A 19,441-nucleotide genomic window follows, 5' to 3' on the forward strand; every position below is an offset into this window, starting at 1 on the left:
ATAGCTTTGACTATGGGGACCTTTGTCAGCAAAGTATGTCTTTGCTTTTTAATACCCTGTCTTGGTTTGTCATAGCTTGTCTTCCAAGGAGCAAGGGTCTTTTAAATTCATGACTGCACTCAGTCACTGTCTACAGTGATTTTGGAGCCCAAGAAAATAAAATCTGCCACTGTTTCTACTTTTCCCCATCTACTTTCCATGACGTGATGGGACTAAGTGCCGTATCTTAGTTTTTTGAATGTTGAGTTTTAAGCCAGCTTTTTCACTCTCTTCTTTCACCTTCACCAAGAGGCTCTTTAGTTCCTCTTCACTTTCTGCCATTAGGGTGGTATCTTCTGCCTATCTGAGATTATTGATATTTCTCCCAGCAATCTTGATGCCTACTTGTGATTCATCCAGCCCAGCATTTCACATGATGCACTCTGCATGTAAGTTAAATAAACAGGGTGACAATATACAGCCTTGACATACGCCTTTCCCAATTTTGAACCAGTTTTTCCATGTCTGGTTCTAACTGTTGATTTTTGACCTACATATAGGTTTCTCAGGAGACAGGCAAGGTGGTCTGGTATTACCAACTCTAAGAATTTTCCAGTTTGTTGTGATCCACTCAATCAAAGACTTTAGCATAGTCAACAAAGCAGAAGTAGATTTGTTTTTTTTTTAACTCTCTTGCTTTTTCTGTGACCCAACAGAGTGAGAGTTAAAACAAGAGTGAGCCAAGCAAAAGCTTTTGCATATTTGCGGGAATGTGGATCCTCAGCTCAGTCCAAGCTGTTGGGTAACCACCCCTTGTCTCCCCAGCAAAAGCCCAGGTTTTTTCTCTGGCCTGGAGGAAGCAAGGCACAGCTAAGAGCTTAGATACTATACTGAAAATGCGATACAGAATGCTGCAACCTCCACCCGGCTCCCTTTCCTTACTCAGCTCCAGAAGCCATGAAGCCAGACCCCTCCTCCAGGCAGGAGACTGGAAGGGTTTCTCTAAGAAATCTGACTGGCCCCCAGTAAAAGACCTCAAATTACCAACACTGCCAAACTCCAGGCTATTTTATGTGAGAAAATGAACCCTTGAGAGTGCAGGCTGCTATCTTTCAGCTCACCTTGATTCCTAAGAATCCTTTCTTGCACAGGACCCCTGGAATCACTGATGGTTGGTGTTGGCCTCTTGCCTGCCCATGTTTCCCATTCACACTTGGGCAGCAGATCCCTCAAAGATTGCTGCTGTGTGGCGTGTCTAACTGTGCAGCCCTATGAACTGCAGCCTGCCAAGCTCCTCTGTCCATGGGATTCTCCAAGCAAGAATACTGGAGTGGGTTGCCATACCCTCCTCCAAGGGATCTTCCTGACCCAGAGATTGAAGCAGTATCTCTTATGTCTCCTGCATTGGCAGGCAGGTTCTTTATCACTAGCGCCAGTAGGTGATATATCTATCACCTATAGTGATATCACTATCTCTATCACTAGTAGGAAGCATAGATTCCTACTACCCCTGAATCTCAGAATGTGAGAAGGAACCTTTGGGGAGAAAAGGGCTCCTCAGAAAGGGCACCCCAATTCTTGCTGAGGGAGGGGACTCAGGGGCCCGTGGCTTCACGGGGAGAGTGAAGTAATGAGTGAACTGACAAATGATTTTCTCTTTAAGCTTTTGTATCCTGATCTCTTACCAGGCAACAGGACCCCCACGCCCACCAGGCTATGTGTTTTATACACACAGAATTCAGCCTCTGGAGTTGGTATCTGAGAGCCCAGAGCTACGTCAGCATCACTTTGGGGTCAGCTTGTTAAAAGGGCCCCTCCCCTGAATCAGGAGTCCAGCAGAGCTCCCTGCCTTCCCACCCGTATCTCCTGGCCCCAGGACTGGATCAGATTTCATATCCACCCTTCTCCGGAGCCCCCTCCCACACGCAATCCCTCAGCAGATGCTGCTGGCTCCACCCCCAGATCAATCCCAGATCTGCCCAAGGCCACGCCCTCCCCATTCAGCCCCGTCCTCTCTCACTATAGCCTCCAGAGTTTTGGGTCACTTCCTACCCATTCTCTCCATTCCCAAAAGCACCCTGGGAGGTTTTTTTAAATAATGTAAATCAGAACCCGGAACTCTCCATTTGAAGCTCTCTGGTGACCACCCTGCACACTTGGAATGAAACACAAACTCCTTTGCAGGGCGGCAGTGTCCTTTCCCTCACACCCTTGCTCCCTCCCAGCTTCAGTCATTTCCCTTCTTTCCATCCCTCCCTTCCCCCACCAACGTTCTACCCTGGTTCCCACCTGGGGGCCTTTGTCCCTGCCATTCCGTCTAGGGCTTGCTCTTTTCTCAGATTCTCTCCATCTCTCAGGTCACAGCTGAAGTGTCACCTACTTCTGCGGCCGGGGGCGTTCTCCATCACATCTCTCTGTTTTATATTCTAGACTGCGGTTACCTGACGCTATCACGCATTTGCTTACCTGCTGTTGTCTTCCTCCTTCCCCACTGAAACCTGAATAGGGACCACAGCCTATGTGTCCACCAGCACCCAAGTGACACCTAGCACATAGTAGGTGCTTCACACATACCTGAACGGATGAACAGATGGGTGCAGCATTGCCTGCCTGTTGTCCCTTTTAGTCCCTGCAGCCAAAGGAGATGATGAGACCCCGAGGTGGTGTCCCGCTGGCTAGGTGGCTGGGCCTGACCCACAGGCTGAATTATTGGGTCCGCCATACCAGGCAGGCCTCAAGCCCACCCGCTGTTGGGGGGGTTGGATACCCAGTGCTTTGTGCTTCCCTCCCTTTTTTAGCTCTTGACACTGGGCTGGTATCTGCCTCCCCACCTTCCTTCCAAAGGAGGCAGCAACCAAAGTTCTCACTCCCTCCCAGTGCAGAGGGTTCCTCCCTGTGTAGACAGATCCAAAAGCCCTTGCTGGAGAAGGGTTCCCGGAGCATCTGCCTGGGGGCGGGGGTGGGGGTCTGCCTGCTCTCCCTCTTCAGAAGATGTTTTCCCAGGCGCCTCCTGGTGCTAAACCCTTCCTCCCAATTAACAAGAATGCTCATTACCACCCAACCAGTGCCTATTAGGCAGCAAATGTGTCTTTCCTGCCAAAGCTCTCCCAGACCCCAGGCCACTCCCCATCTCTCCTGGGTGGGGGTGGGGAGTGGTGGCTGTCCACAGGGTGAGAGGGTGGGGCACCCTGCTGGGCTGCAGCTTCCTGCTCTGAACCCTCACACCTCCCCACCCCAACCTCACCACTCCCAGCTGGAAGGCACACACAGGTGCCCTGGCTTCCAGCATGGTTTGGGGTCCCACCTCTGTCTACAGGCTGTAGGGGGGGACTTGTTTTGTTGTTGTTCAGTCACTCAGTCGTGTCCAACTCTTTGCGACCCCATGGACTGCAGCACATCAGGCTTCCCTGTCCTTCACTATCTCTCAGAGCTTGCTCAAACTTATAGCCATTGAGTCGGTGATGCCATCCAACCATCTCACCCTCTGTCGTCCCCTTCCCTTCCTGCCTTCAACCTTTCCCAGCATCAGGGTCTTTTCCAACGTCAGGTGGCCAAAGTATTGGAGCTTCAGCTCCGGCATCATTCCAGTGAATATTTAGGGTTGATTTCCTTTAGGATTGACTGCTGGGAGGTTTTAAAGAGGGATTTGCTGCTAGGTTTTAAAGAAGACATTAGAGCAGAGGCATTTGTAAAATAGGGAGAGTTGGAAATCACTTAGGAAATGCTCTTAAAGTTCAATCCTTCCACACTTTAACATTTGATGAGAGCTTTTAAAACAGCACATGGGTGCTCTCAGCCTCCACACCATTCCCAGGCCTTCAAGGGCTCTCCACTGCTCAAACAGGGCCTGGAAACCACCTTGAATCTCAGCCTCCCAACAGTTGTGCTGGAAGGCTCCAGCTCACTGTGGGTTTTTACAGGCTGCTCACAAGACTGTCTTCAGGGAACAGGAAACTGATTAGAAATCAGGAGTGAAATGGCTCATCCTACACAATGTGTATAATAAATATTAGATAACAACAACAACAATAATAATAATTTGGCCTACATCTTCCGTGTTGTCTAAGGAGGTGTCAGAAGCACAATTATAGACTGGCTGGTGAAAAAGCAACATTTGGCTGCTTGAAAACAGCCTCCTTTGGCTCATTAGTGGGGCATGTGCCCGAGGGCAAGGAACCTTCATTCAACTCTAGAATTTTTATCACCGAAACCACTCCACAGTCGTTTTGAATTCAGGCAGATTTCCTGAGACATTTCTCCAAAGGATGAGGGGAGCCCTTGACAGCTCAGAAAGCTCACTGTTCATTTATCAACATGGATTGCTCAAGCTCCTACTATGTGCCTGGCACTGTTCTCAGTGCTGCAAGTTCTCAGGAGATGGAAGACACCACATCCCTGACTTTTCGGAGTTTCGCCTGCTACTACAGTGGAAAGACACAACAAGCAAGCAAACAAAAACCCAAAGAAAATTACAGATAACTGCTGTGGAAAAAAAAAAGAAAGCTCAGCAGAGGGTTGTCATGGAGAAAGACAGGGAGGCAGGCATCAGGTGACTTTAACAGGCGGGGTTAGAGCAGGCCTCACTGAGTCAAAGGCCATCTGGGCCAGGAGCTTCTACATCCCTGAGAATTTGCTGTGTGCTGTGCTTAGTTGCTCAGTCATGTCTGGCTCTTTGTGACCCATGGACTGTAGCCTGCCAGGCTCCTCTGTCCATGGGGATTCTCCAAACAAGAATACTGGAGTGGGTTGCCATGCTCACCTCCAGGGGATCTTCCCAACCCAGGGATCGAACCCAGGTCTCCCACATTGCAGGAAGATTCTTTACCATCTGAGCCACCAGGAAGGCCCAGGAATACTGGAATGGGTTGCCTATACCTTCTTGAGGGGAACTTGCTGATCCAGATATTGAACTGGGGTCTCCTGCATTGCAGGCAAATTCTTCACCAACTGAGCTACTAATGCAAATTCCTGCACCCGCTCCCCAAGACCTGCTGGATCAGGACCTCTTGGGGGCATCAGTGATGTGGACTCAACAGCCTTCCCGTCATCTGATGCACACTTGAGTGGAGTGTGAGCTAAGAGCTGAGTGATAAGAAGCCATGAGCCTGGGGTGCCAGGAAGAGGCCTATCTGAGGGAGAGCAGAGCCATGAGGCCAATGAGCTAGAGCGCAAGACACCAGAGGTGACACTGGACAGTGGCAGGCAGTGGCTTTGAGGGACTTCCTAAAACACTGCCAACCTCTCCCCTTTCTCCTGGCCTCTCCCCTTTTCTACCTGGTCTGATGTAAACGCTCTGGATCTACTTCTCTGGGGAAAGGCCAGGAACTGGCCCACCTCTCAGGAGTTTGCAGGTTTGATCCCGTGTCTAGAAGAGTTGCCTGATCATTTCTTTCCTCCAGTCTAGATGGCAGAGAGGGATGGAGGAGAGTCTGCTATTCCTAAAAAAAGGAGATGACAAAATGGTGACAGCTGAAAGAAAGTCTGGGAGGGCCCAAGAAAAGCCGCAGCAGCAGGAGTGGGGACACAGGTGGGGGCTGAGGAGTAAGTAATGAGAGATCCAGTGCTTCATTTTCTCCCTCGAGAGTCCCCAGAGCCAGGATGGATGCTGGAGATGTGGGTGCCAAGCACCTAACCCCACCCCCTCTTCTGCTGTGGAGACCACGTGGAGGGCAGCACAGTGTGTGGCTACTACCAAACCCATCAGAGGCCACCTCACAGGCTACATGAGCCTTGTGCAACCCAGGGAGGGACACACAGTGACCTCTTAGGGACCCACAGGGGCGTTTCTCCCGCAAGTCAGTACACAGGGCCTCCCTCAGCATGCGGGTCAGCACTGTTTGTAAAAAACAACAACAAAAAATAAGCCTCCTACCTGGTTGGTATTCCAACCGCTCAGCTCACAGGCTGGTGGACACTGGGCTGGCAGGCTGGTGGGCACTGGGCTAGTACCTGCCTCTCTGCCTCCTTGCATGATCAGACAAGTCAGATCACCAAGCAGAGGTCCCAGCCCAGAAGGCAGACCCATGGGAGAAGGGCTTGATGAACTCAGAAATCAAACTGGAACTCTGTGAGGCCATTCTCTTTTCATCATCCAAGTATTTCCTGAACACTTGCTATGTGCTGGAGACTGTTCTAGGCCCTGGGGGGCCCTGCATACCAGGACAAGATGGACAAGGTGCCTAACTGCCCTGGACCTTACCACTTTCGTGGGATGAGACAATAATATGAAGCTAGTGAATACATAGGAATATTTTGGATTGTAAGTATAGTGCTGTAACACAGTGATATTTATGGTGGGAGCTACTTAAGGAAGGCCTCTCAGAGAAGCTGAGAGACCTGCAGGAAGAGCGTTCCAGGCAAAGCGAATAGCAAATGTGAAGATCTTGACAGCAAGGAAACCCAGCCCTCTTTGCAGCACTGGGGGAGGGGTGGGGTGGGTTGTTGGTACACGCAGAGGAGGGGGCACAGACTCTGTCCCTTTTCCCCAGAACAAGCCCAAGTGCCAACTGGGGTTTATTTCATACACTAAGGAAAGCGGGTGAGGAAAGAGACCATACCAAAGGGAAGGAGCCTGATATTTGCAGGCCTCTAGAGCTCCCGTGTGCAGTGGGGTGGGAGGCGCTGCAGGGGAGGCCCGCAGGAACAGAGGTAAAGCCAAACAGGGACAAGGATCCCAGCTGTGTGGCCTGGGAAAATCGCCCCACATCTCTGGGCCTCCATCGCCTCACCCCATCTTGCTGTTTAAATGTAATTCCTGAAAATGATATTTGTGAAGCAATGACATAGGCAGCTGTTCCAGCCACAGCAGCTCTGATCGCAACATCAAAATTTCAAGCTGCACTCCATGTTTGTTCTATAGGGTTTATTAAGCACCTACTACCGGAGAGGGGAAGATGTTGTGATTTCTATCCTGGAGTTCTCCAGACGAAGACGTGGGTTTTCTGGAAAACAATGCGAAGTAATGCAGTGCCGGCAAAGACACTGCAGGGTCGCTGCAGGCTATTGTCTTGTCTAACCAGCTTCCCAGGACTTCTCTTCTGAAAACAGCACTCCGACTTTCCATCAGGCCCTGCGGCTCAGGTGAGACTTCCCTACCCCAGCTGCGGGGGACGCAGGGAACCTGGCCTGGCCAGTCGACTGGGGCCGCACCGCCCCACCTCAGTGATTGGTCAGGGATAGACCAATGAGAATCGCCTTGGGACTTTGGCGAACACCGGCAAACCAATGGGCTGAGGGCCTGGATTGTTGAGTCCATTCTGCCACACCCGGTAATAAGGGTTACAGGAGGGGCAGTCCTCTGAAGGAGTTGCAGAGAAAGAGCGGAAAGATGGAGAGACCAAATACCGATGACAGAGTCCGGGAACCTCCCGGGCCTAATGCCAGCAGCGCTATCAGTACACTTTACAATTATGTGAGACAATTCCCTTTTGGTTCCTGCCAATTTTAATTGGGTTTCTGTCACTTGCGACCAGAGTCCTGACTGATACAGAAGGTTTTATATGGAGAGATAGAGCTGGAGATAGCATGAATAGTTTTGGATCAATAACTAGGGAGAGACGGGGTATGTATGGGCTTCCAGGTGGCTCAGTGGTAAAGAACTCATATGACAATGCAGGAGACATAAGAGACGCTGGTTTGATCCCTGGGTTGGGAAGATCCCCTGGAGGAGGGCATGGCAACCCACTCCTGTATTCTTGCCTGGAGAATCCCATGGACAGAGGAGCCTGACAAACTACAGTCCATAGGGTCACAAAGAGTCAGACACGACTGAAGCGACTTGGCACACACATGAGGATATATATTGAAGAATGGTAAGAAATGAGATCAAGTGGTCTGTTGCTTCTGCAGCATTCATTTCCTCCCTTCCGCCTTCCTCAGAGAATCCCAAATTTCCCAGCCATGCATTTAGGTAGACTTGCTCCACATTCAGCTTCAAGGATAAGCCCAGGTTAACTTAGCCAACCAGCATTTCTCTTTGCACTATGACAGGTTAATTAATAAAGGAGCACATGACCCCAGAGCCAACGAGATTCAATTCTGGGACTCTTTCCCACTAAAATAAACAAGCAGGTGGCCTTGGAAACTTCTGGATGGTCATCTTGCAACTATGAGGGGAGAGCCTGCTTGAGAGAATGGAGCCTATTTCAAGGCAGATCCAAAATATAGGAGTACACGGTTGGGTTCTTGGATCAAACCACACCTGCAGAGGGAACTACCCATGAACTATTCAACTACATGAGCCAATGAAGTCCCTTCAGGCTTAAGCCAGTTTCGTCAGTTTTCTGCCTGTCACGAGTAAAAAGAATCCTGTCTACCTTCAACAGGACTCTAGGTGGGGCTCCCAGTTCATGTTATCCAGCCCCCACCCCCGAGACCTATGCTAGCATGTGGTGCTCCATTCTCCCAGTTTGCACCTTGTAGCCTCCAGGAAAGTATCTTGTTTCTCCCAATTTCTCAGACCACCAGAAGGCAGGTGTCTCTCTGGGTCCTTGAAACTGAGATTCCTGAAGGGGCCAGGGGTCAGTGGAAGCCTGATGCCATGTGGGCTGGAGCCAGCCTGAGCCCCAGACTCTCTGGCAGAGGTAATAACTCACCCTGGCTCCTCTTCTACCTTTCCCCCAGCCCAGGCTAGGCAAGGACAGCCATCCATCCCACTTATCAGGCCCCTTATTTCATCCTTTATCCAGCTGTCTCAGGTGTCACTTTGCATCCTTAACACAGAGTTATGAGAAATTGAGCGCTCAGACCTGGGCTGGCTGAAGGATTCATGGATCTGAGGCTGCCCATTCATCAGGGATATATCTCAATGGCTTTGGGAGTGGGGTGGGATATGATTGACTGGGCCTGGGGGTGAGGTCTTTGCTATCAGCAACCAGAAATATCAAAGGCATGGAGAGGAGGGTGGTGGCAACAGTGGTGAGACTGGGTGAGGATAATACCCCTAGGTACCTGGGAAGACAGTCTGAGCCTACAGGGGTAAGAGGAAGACTAGCTCCAGGAAGCTGCAGCCAAACTCACGGTTTGCTCAGTAACTGTGGGGCTTCCTAGGCAGGGGAACTCTAGAAAGTAAGGAGCCCAAGGCAATCCAAAGTATCTTTATAAACTTGCATCAGATCCTGTCCCTACCCAGCTTAAAACCCTCCAAATGGTTGCCCATTAAAGTTAAAATAAAATCCCAACTCCTGACCCCAGCTCACAAAGCCATCCTCGACAAAGCCCTCTACCCACCTTGCCCACCACACTCCAGTGCCTTCAGCCTCTACCTGTTCAAACACTCAAGCTCACTCCTGCCTCAGGACCTTTGCACTCACTACCTGGACACACTCCCCCCAGGGTCTTGTGGTTGCTGGGTTACCCTCTGCATTCAGGGCTTAGCACAGACAGCATCTCCTGAAGGGCCTTTCCCGCCACTCCGCTCAGTCTCTCTGCCATATGGCCCTGTTTCATTCCCTTCACAGCACTTAACACTGGCTGAAATTGTCTTGCTCTTTTTCCTTTTTCTTAAATAGGTGACAACTAGAATTCTAGTCCCTGAGGGCAGGACTCTGTCTTCTCCATAGCTGTGTCTCCAGCCACACTTGGTGCATTTCTGGATATTGGAGGCTCTTTGTATCCACAGGTTCCGCATCCTTGGATTCAAGCAATTACGAATCCGATGGGTTGGATCCATGGATGGGTTGGATCCATAGAGAGGATGGACTACACAGCACCCTTTTATATAAGGAACTTGAGCTCTGCAGATTTTGGTATCCACTGGGGTTCTCGAACCAATCCCCACGGATATTGAGGGATGACTGTATGTCAGAATCCTCCAGCTGCATCCTCCAGAGGCAGCCCGACGACTAAGTGAGTTAAGAGAGGGGGCTGCTAGCCAAACTGTAGTCCTCTGTCCAGGGTGCTGACAGCTCTGGTGCACCACTGCTGTGGCTTCTCCAGGAGACGAGGAAGAAGGCTGCCCATTCTGGGAGGAAGAGCTGCTTTGTGTCACCAGGAGGTTGCCATGGGAACGCCTCACTGTGCAGCAGAGACTCCCCTGAAAGTTAGAGATATGGAGATATGAAGCGATTGCAGAGTCGATGAAGTATTGACCAGCAGCTGCGGGGCCCTGGCTGTGGGCAGGGAAGGACTTTGGGTCACCCCCAACTGTCCTCAGCTATCTTGTGAACTCCTCTTCTATCCTTCCAGTGCTGGTTTCACACTCCTCAGCCTGCTCCCATCTAGGGCCAGAGCACTCACCCGGGAGTTGTGAGAGGGAAGTGAGGAGCAGAAGGAGGCCAGGGGTCATGGCAAGGTCATCCCAGGCTTCTGTGCCAACAGGGTGGCAATGGCAGAAGTGGTAAATGACGTATGACGATACGCATGCATGGAGCACTCACCATAGCCATGCTGAACACGGGACTTCAATGGAAACATGCTATGGCTCATCAGACCCGTGAAGTAACAGACTGAACCCTCACACAGCCCTTGTCATTCTGATCTTCATTTCACAGACGAGAAAACTAAGGCTCAGAGAGGTTACATGACATTCTGGGGAACTGCCCCCTAGTAAAAGGTAGTTCTAGGATTTTAACCCAGGAAATCCAAATCCAGAGTTCAAGGTCTTAACTACACTGTCTTCTTGGCAAGTGTGAACACAAACAAATGAAGTAACTCCTCCCTGTTGAATGGTTACTGTGGCCAGGCATCCTGCTCAGTGTGTAAGCCTGTTATTTCAAACTGGGTAATTGAGGATTGCAGGGATAAGTCACTCACCAAGTGGAAGAGTTTGGATGTGCATTCTTGTTCAGAGTCCAAGTTCATTTTCCAACATCAATGAAGGCCTGGACCTGACCTCCAAGGCCAGAGAAGACCCTCCAGTCTGGCCACCCTGGGCTGCAGGAGGGGCTGCTGGTATCTGTACCATCTTGGTTAATCCCAAGGCTCAAGGAAAGGCAACGACCCCTTTTTTCAAAGCCCTGGGCCTGGGGAGGACACGGAGGATGCTGGACAACCTCCCCACACCTGACATCCTGCTGGGCAGCAAGGTGCCGTGGTAGCACAGCCTGGGGGAAGACAGCACCTATCACTGCTTGCCAGGGCAAAGCTCTTACCTTCTCTGAGCCCAGCTTTCCTTGTCAGACCTATGGAATAACTCCCCTCCTTCCACTCAGACTCATCAAAGCTGGATGTGACAGTGCTTCCTAACCTGGCAGGGTGAAGATGGCTGCTACGGCATAGGTGAGCCCACTGTTAGGAAATCAGGCACACTAGAGTCGATACTTACACTGTGAAGCTTCCTCTCTTCTTACCTCCAACTGGATGCTCTAAAAGGTATTTCCAGTGGAGATTAAACTATAAAACTTTAATCTACATGCTGTTTGCTAGGAATGTGCCAACTGCACCCGGAGACTTAGAGCCAAGCAGCTATGTTAGGGACAAAACCAGCCCGGACCAGTGGCTGCCCCAGGCTAGCTGTGAGGACATGCTCCCAGGACATCTCCTTGGCTCTTCTGCTCTGTGTTTTCTGTTCTGCCTTCACCCATCACCAGAGAACAGGCAGCAGAGCTCGGTTGGTGTGGGCGGGACTTTGGGGTCTCATTGTTCTCTTGGGTCATATTCTGGTATCTTCCCCCCTCAAAAGAAACCTCTTTTTTCCCAGGCCCCCTGGCAAGAAAAGGCATGATACATCCCTACAAAAAGGATGGTCAGACATCCTTCTAAATTCCAGAGAGCAAAAGGGACTTTGGGGTAGGGTGGAATACAGCAATATCCTCTCTGAAACTGACACTCTCAATATGCACATCCAGAACGTCAAGGCTCTAATTAACCTAGCATCTTCTTTGTATTGGCATTGGTCAGCTATTGCTGCAATAATGCTGTGTAACAAACAACCCTGAAATCTCAGTGGCTTAAATCCACAATTTTTCTTGTCAATAGTCTGAGGGTCAGCTGAATGGTTCTGTTTTGGGCCACAGGTTGGGTTCCGCTCTGCTCCACATGCCTCAAGTTCTGAGACCAGTGGCTGGGCATGTTCTTTTCATGGTGGCAAGAGGCCAATCTAAACAACACAAACAGATTTAAAGCCTCTGCTCACACCTCATCCCCTAACTAGTTCCACTGGCCAAAGTGGTCACATGGCCAAGCCCAACATCAAAGGCGTGAGTGGGATGCTAAGTCACAAAGCATCCCCAGATCTCAGCCTCTATGTTAAATAAACAGCAAAGCAATAATTAAAATAATAAACCACATGACAGAGGGTATAGCTATACAATTACATCCCAGGGAGGGGATGGTTACAAACAGGATGAAGTGGGTTTACATTGGTCACTGCCCTCAAGATCACTTTCCTGAGGGGAGATTCATCCCACCCTGTTTGGTACAGACTTGTTTGTGGTTAAAGTGAGACTGACCCCCACTACCAGCTCTAGAGGTGGACCTGGACTGGTTCAAGACAATCTGACAGCCTGTCCCATGCCCACAGTCATTGAGTCAAGGATGGTCATGTGACTTAATTCAGGCCATTGAGCAATGCTGAATCCCTGTGACTTAATTCAGGCCACTGAGCAATGCTGAATCCCAGAAAAGAATCCAGAAAGTGCTTGCTTTCCTCTCTGGAAAGAATAAAGAAACATGGAATCAAAACTTCTGGCAGCCAACTTGTGATCCCGAGGGGACCGAGGCTTAGGATGAAGCTGTGGAGAAGAGTGCAGAGATCCAGGAATAAATCAAATTTTAGGGGGAATATAATTCAGCTGGATCAAGCATTACCTGAAACCTGACCTACAGCTTGACTTTGCACTTAGAAGAGCAAATACCTTCCCATTTTTGTTTAAGCCAGTTCGAGTTTTATCTTTTATCATTTCAAACCCAAAGATTCCTGAGTGATTAGAGATGGTATTAGAGAGGAAATAGGAAATGAATTGGAAATAGGAAATCTCTAGCTATTGTCAGGCCCCTATGGCACAAGCCTGAAACACTGGGCCTAAGAACATCACAGGATTTGGTCAGCTCTGCTTGGACCATTCAGAGCCCCTTTGTCCCCAGGTACCTCGCTGCACCCACCATGGGCCTTCAGTGCCCCTCAAATCACCCTCCTCATCCAGACATGCTCACTTTCTTGATGTGACCTCGAGTCTCTGGCTGGCCCCAAAGCCCTGGGAGTCTGGAGCTGCTGCCTCATATATCAAAGACGCTTTTGCATGGAGGGAAAAATGTAGGTCATTTTTCAATGCATGTGGCTATCTTCAGGCAACCCTGAATGCCAGAAGTGGGGCTGCGAGGCAGGGCTAGATAAATGGGATTTGTCTCAGAAGGAGCCGCCTACACCTGCCTGCTCTCCCACTCAGGTGGGTGGGGGTGGGGGCGGGGGCATCTGGGGAAGGAGCTTTGAGGTTCGTTCCTGCCCCTTAACCACTCCCAGCCGGAGCTCCTGTCTCTCTGGACCTCAACACATTGTCCCCAGCCCTTAGCCACTGAAGGAAGAAAGAACTTTCTTTGTTATTGTTGTTCTTTTTCAATCTTGTTTTGTGAACGAGAGGAAGAAAAACGGCAAGTCCATTAAGCCATTTATTCCTAACACTCTAGCCAGAACAGGCTTCTGGTGCTTGAAGAAAAATCAAGAAAATTCGTGCTTGTGAAAGGGAAAGAGCGACAGCCCTGGGCTGGGGCAGCCATAGCTGGGGATCCTCAGGCCCCCTCCACCCCACTCAGCCGCTCCCTGAAGCCAGCTCTCTGCTCACCCTAAACGTTCAGTGCTCCTTCTTCTCCCAGTCCTCCCCCCATTCCCCGCCCAACTCCTCCCTGCCGGCCTCTGCACAACCCAGCCCTCCCAGAGCCAGGCTGGCCCTCTCCCGTCCTGCCCTCCCTTGCCTTCTTCTCCCCGCTTCACACTGGTGCTCCACCTGCTGAGCTGCTCCCCAGCCTGGACAGACAGTGCCCCCCTCAGGCCACACTCAGCGCTGGGCTGCAGCGACCCGCGTGACAAAGACAAACACCCATGGGGGCTTGGGGGAGGACAGAGGCAAGCCTCACTGGTGACCCCAATTCCAGATTCGAACCCAGGTCTCCAGAGGTGAGTATGAAGAAAATGCCTAAATTAAAATGCTAATTACTGTCTTCAGCAGTTCGTTACCAGACAGTCAGTTGTATCTATTATTAACAGCTTCCCGCCACAGCCCCAGCTCGCCAAGAGACACGGATGATTTAAAGATTCAGGTGTAAGAGAAAATAACAGAAAGCCCAGTGAGTGCTGTGAAGCTCGGCCTGCAAAGGTGTCACCCCCACTCTGCCCACCCCGCAGAGAAGCCCCCTGAGGGCCGCAGGACGGCTTGGCTCCTGGGGGGCCCTGGGGGCTCCTCCAGGTGGGAACTTGGGAAGTGGTTAAATCAGCTGACTCATAGGATATCTTTAAAACCTTGTGTCTAAAGCTATCTGCAGAACTCTGAGGCTCACAAAGTACCCCCACGTTGCCTTAATTAAGTACCAGAGTTTGGTGACGGCAGAAGTCTGAGCCCTGATGCCCAAGTAAAATGCCACCCTTGATCATTAAAGCCAACCCTGCATGCTCCTGGAATCTGGGAGGATTTGCTGCTGGGGAACAGCTGGCCCAGGAGCTGACAGTCCCCAGGAGAAGCATATGACGGCTCCTGGAGAGCCCCAGTGCCCATGCCTCAACCCTTCCGTCACATTGACCATCAGAAATAAGACAGAGCAGGGCTTATTACTCCCTCCAAGGGAAACCCTGGAGCCTTAGCAGTGGCCATGAAGGGTTTGCCCAGGTGGAGGGCTCAGGTGACTGGGAGAGAAGAGGCAAGGGATAAAAGTGGAACATGTGATACGGAGTAGAGAGTTGCAGAACGACAGAAGCAGTCAAGCCCAAGCACTCTCTCTCCTCTCTGTTCACTCCAGGCAGAAAGGGATGAGCTGTCCAAGGTCATGAGGAGATACCCAGGCAGGGCAGAGGCGCGTTCAGATCTCCTTCCTAGACTCACAGTCCAGACATCAGAGAGATGACCTACTGAGGCCTGGAGGCCACGCCCCCCACCTTCCAACACCCTGTTACGTTGCTGTCACAGTCACTCCATCCCTCTCTGAGAGGCTCCTGTCCTGTACCTGTGTGCTCTCAGAAGCAGGCGCTGGGTCAGCCTGGTGTTTCCAGAACATGGATCCAGACACAGAGAGGGTACCATGTGATTTCTTATGAACAATGAATAAATAAATTCAATCCTGTACGTGAACATCTTAAAACACAGGGCATTCTAGGGCTGGCTCCTACCGGCTCTTAGGAACCAATCGTTAAATATTCAAGATTCCTGAGCTGGTTATTTAAAAACTGGTAGCTTGAAATCAGCCTCAGTGAGAGTATTTACACCTCAGCAACAAGCTAATATTATAAACCAGAGTTGTTTTCCATATTCCACCCCTACCCCCAGCAAAACACCTATAACCAAGCTTCTTTAGCTGGGTTAATCTTTCTTAACCTTCAGATCTTCCAAATAAAGGAAAAGTTGACACGCCTGCTGCATTTTATTCCTTCATTCTCTTTCCCCTGGTGCATGAGCACTCTACACTCTGAGTCATCCGCTGGCAAGCCCCAGCACCTCTTCCTTATGACAGCACCCGTCATGAGACCAGGCTCCCTTCTGGAGACAGTGTTAGAAGAGTTAGTTCCCCATCACCTCCTACCCCCTCTCAGTGCATCACCTGTTCTGCCCAGTTCAGTCCCAGGCGGAGTATAAACACACCCAGTGATGAATGGTCCCACGTGTCGCAGGCTGGAGCCCCCTGCTCCTTCTACCACCTGTTCTGTCCCAGCTAGAGGGAGATGAGAGGAGGAGGGGGCTCCCATTTGAGTTAGAATCACCCATCCTAGGTAATTAATTGCCAAAGAAAATGCAAACCCGCTGAAGGGGAGTGGAAGTTCCCCCACCAGCGTCTCAAAACTCCTCCTGCCCCAGGCTTGCCTCTGAGGCTGCTGGGAGAACCAGAAACGTGAGGGGGCCAGGGAACCATCTGCCAGGGAACAGGGTCTCCTCCTGGATCAACAACTAAGACACTCTTTTCAAGACCTCGCTGTCAGTTCCTACCAAAGCCCAGTTCCTGAAGCTGGTGCTGTGGCCTCTCAACAACCCTCTCCTAGTGTGAAAATAGAAAGTGTGTTAGGCAGACACCATTGGTCATCTGCCAGTGTCCACTTCCTTCTCACCTGATGGCATTCAGGTTGACTGTTGACGATTCCATATCCCAAGGCTCTGATTTGTTAGGGGGGACGGGAGTGTAGTTCAGTTACAGTCAACGACACATAAAGGAAGGTCGGAGATTTCTTTAATCCTGTGAAAGAATCACTACAGTAAAAGATATTCTCTTTCATCTCCAAGCCTTATGGCATCTGGAGGTGATCCTGGAGCTTCAGCAGCCATATTGTGACCCTGAAAGGTGAGAGACTGCGGCTGGGGCTGACATACCAACAAAGGCAATGAAGAGGAAGGGAAAGAGCTGAGCTCCCTATGACGTCACTGGCCCTCTGAGTCCCCTGCCTGGAGCCACTCCTTCTCTAGACCTCTTGCAACCTGAGATAAGAAAGGGCCTTATCCATTTCGAGTTGGATGGTTACCTGTAGCTAAAGGTACCCCTACTCAGGGAAAGCAAAGGTGGGACCAACTCAGTTGCCAAAGTAGGAGATGCTGGCACCTGGAGCTCCCCGTGTTCTCTGTAGGTGAATCTTCCATTTGCAAACCTGCCTCTCTCCTCTCTCTGCCTAGGACCAGACTCTGGCCTGAATATGTCATTCCCCCATCCCTTCACCAGGCTGGAGGTGACCTCTAGCCTAAGACCAGTGCCTGAATCCTTGTTGCCCCTGGACACCCCATCTGCAAGGGGACATTCTTGCTCTCTGTGCTTGAGCTTCTCAGGGGGCTCCCAGCCCTACCCCCAGTTCCTCCTGCCCCCTAAGTGAGCAGGCATCACTCCAGACCACAGCACCGCCCCCACTCCCCCGCCAGACTGAATAGTCAATGTGAAGGGCTCACCTTGCTGGGACTGAAACCCCTGCTCAGAGCCCAAGGCAATTATCATTTAGTGGCACCGAGGGCTCAGGCAGTAGCGTTCCCTGAGTTTCTCAGAACACATTACCCGCATTATTTTTCACTCAATACCTGTCAAGAAACCCTTGAGAGAGCTGAAGGATGTCACTTAATCCTAGTTTACAGATGGGCTCTACAAACGGAAAGGGATACACATTTTTCAAGAGCCCAGAGTGACAGAGCCCATGTTTGTTGGAGCCTAAACTAGCATCAATACCAAATGGGCACAGTTAGGGGAAGACTTGCAAGCCTCATCTGGAGGCAAGTGTGCAGGTTTGGACCGCACTATTCCCTCTGCTGGGAACAGGTACTGCAGACCCAAGGTGGCCCAGATTTCTGGTGAGCAAACACATGGATCAGTCAGAAAAGGCCCTGCTCCTCGAAAATCAAGAGAAACTGAGAGCTACGTTCCAGTCCAGAGCAGAAGCAAGGTAGTTAACAAAGGATGAAAAGAAAGAGAACACAAAGCATGCTGGGTAAATCTTTCCATCTCTTTCTGCCTCGACCTCCTCATCTGGATAACATGAGAAATACAAGTTCCCTCTCCCAGGATGGTTGGTGAAACCATGAACACATTTACGGAGTCCAAGCTACAGACCATTAGTTATCCTTCAATATCCATGGTCCCCTCCCTCTGATCTTTAGCTGGGCCCATAGCTACCTGACATGCAGGGCTTCCCTGGTGGCTCACATGATAAAGAATCTTCCTGCAATGCAGAAGACCTGGGTTCAATCCCTGGGTCGGGAAGATATCCTGGAGAAGGGAATGGAAACCCACTTCAGTGTTCTTGCCTGGAGAATTCCATGAACAAAAGAGCCTGGTGGGCTACACAGTCCATGAGTTTGCAAAGAACTGGACACAACTGAGTGACTAACACTTACACGGCTACCTGGAATGAGACTCTCTTCTCAACCTCCCTTGCCACCATCTTGCCCATCTGACTATTAATAAATTCTGACTCTAACACTGTAGACACACGTAGGGTGTGCAGTTCTGCAGAATGTCCATAAAGGGAGGACCTGTGCTTCTTTGTCCCTTTCTCCTTCTGGGATCCAACCAGCCATCTTGGACCATGAAATGGAAGTCACTGGAAGAAGAGGCCTGAATGTAAACAATGATTGATGCCGACTTTGAGAAACCTCTCTTCCAGACTCTAGGCTCTTGATTAAGAGACAGATGTATTTCTATAATTTTGACCCTGTTTTTCTCTTTGGGATGGTGTTCATCACTCACAGCTGAACCTACTCTAGCCCCTACAGTCTAGAACCTAGACCAATCTGTCCCCCAACCCCAGGGGACCACCCACCACCAGACCCACCACTCCATCATAAATCCTATGGAAGGCTATAGTGCTCACACTGGGTGGGTACTGCTCAGCATGTGTCAATAAGCGATCCACTAGAATGTGGGCCCTGGCTCCAGCTCACCCTCCAATACTGAATTCCAGCTCGAAGTTGCCGGTGGCCAGCCCACAGGCTTTCCAGAATGGCTGGAGAGTCGGTTTTTGAGAAGGGCAGGAAAACAGCTTGAAGAATAGGGATGCTGAGGACAGAAGGGCAAATTACTTGCTGGTTGGCTCAGATTCGGAATCTGGGGAAAAAAGAAAGTGTGTTTTTAACCAGCCTGCAAACGGTAAAATGACAGCCTCAGATGCCAGACCCCCTCTCTCCCCACCCCTAGAGTGGCTGGTGAGCCAGTCCCTGTGCCCACCACACAGAAAAGATCCTTGTGGTTCCCCTTTTCATCTCCTGGGAGGACAGAGTGCCACAACCCACGGGTGGTTGCATAGTGGCCATCTATGACCCAGCAGCCTGGCACCTGTTCATTGTTTTCAGTGCTAACAGCAGCCAGTTTTCCCTTAGCAATCCCTACTCTTCTCTTTCAGTCCACAGGCTTCAACTAGAGCTGACGCCACTCCAGGTATCATGTGACTCAGGCCTGGCCAATCAGAATGTCTGTATTCCCCCAACCACCCTGATTGGTCAGGGATGAGCATGTGACCCAAAAGAGTGTTGCCAGAAGAGTAAGCCTTTTCCCCCCTGGTTTTATCCTGAGAGGTTGTAACCCTCGGGCTGCTGGCAGCACCTTTGCTATCACATGGAGCCTCCGGATACAGCAGGAATTGGCAGAGCCGAGAAGCAGAGAGGCATCCAGGTCCTAGTTGGATCCCAGCCCAACGTTCACCACCCCTCACATTTGTAGTTATCAATACGTTTCTTCCCCCATCACCACCCAGAACCACTTGCCTGTGCAAATTCTGGTCCATTTGAAACACCATTTCTTCTCGTGCTAACCAACTCCCCCTGCTGCATCTCAAAGACCAGCGAAAGCTGCCTGTTCCGCAAGGAGGCCAGCTCTCAGGCCCCTCGATAGGTGAGGGTGGATCATACTGAATGAACAT

Source organism: Bos indicus x Bos taurus, chromosome 7 (genome assembly GCF_003369695.1).
Source record: "Bos indicus x Bos taurus breed Angus x Brahman F1 hybrid chromosome 7, Bos_hybrid_MaternalHap_v2.0, whole genome shotgun sequence".
NCBI lineage: Eukaryota > Metazoa > Chordata > Mammalia > Artiodactyla > Bovidae > Bos > Bos indicus x Bos taurus.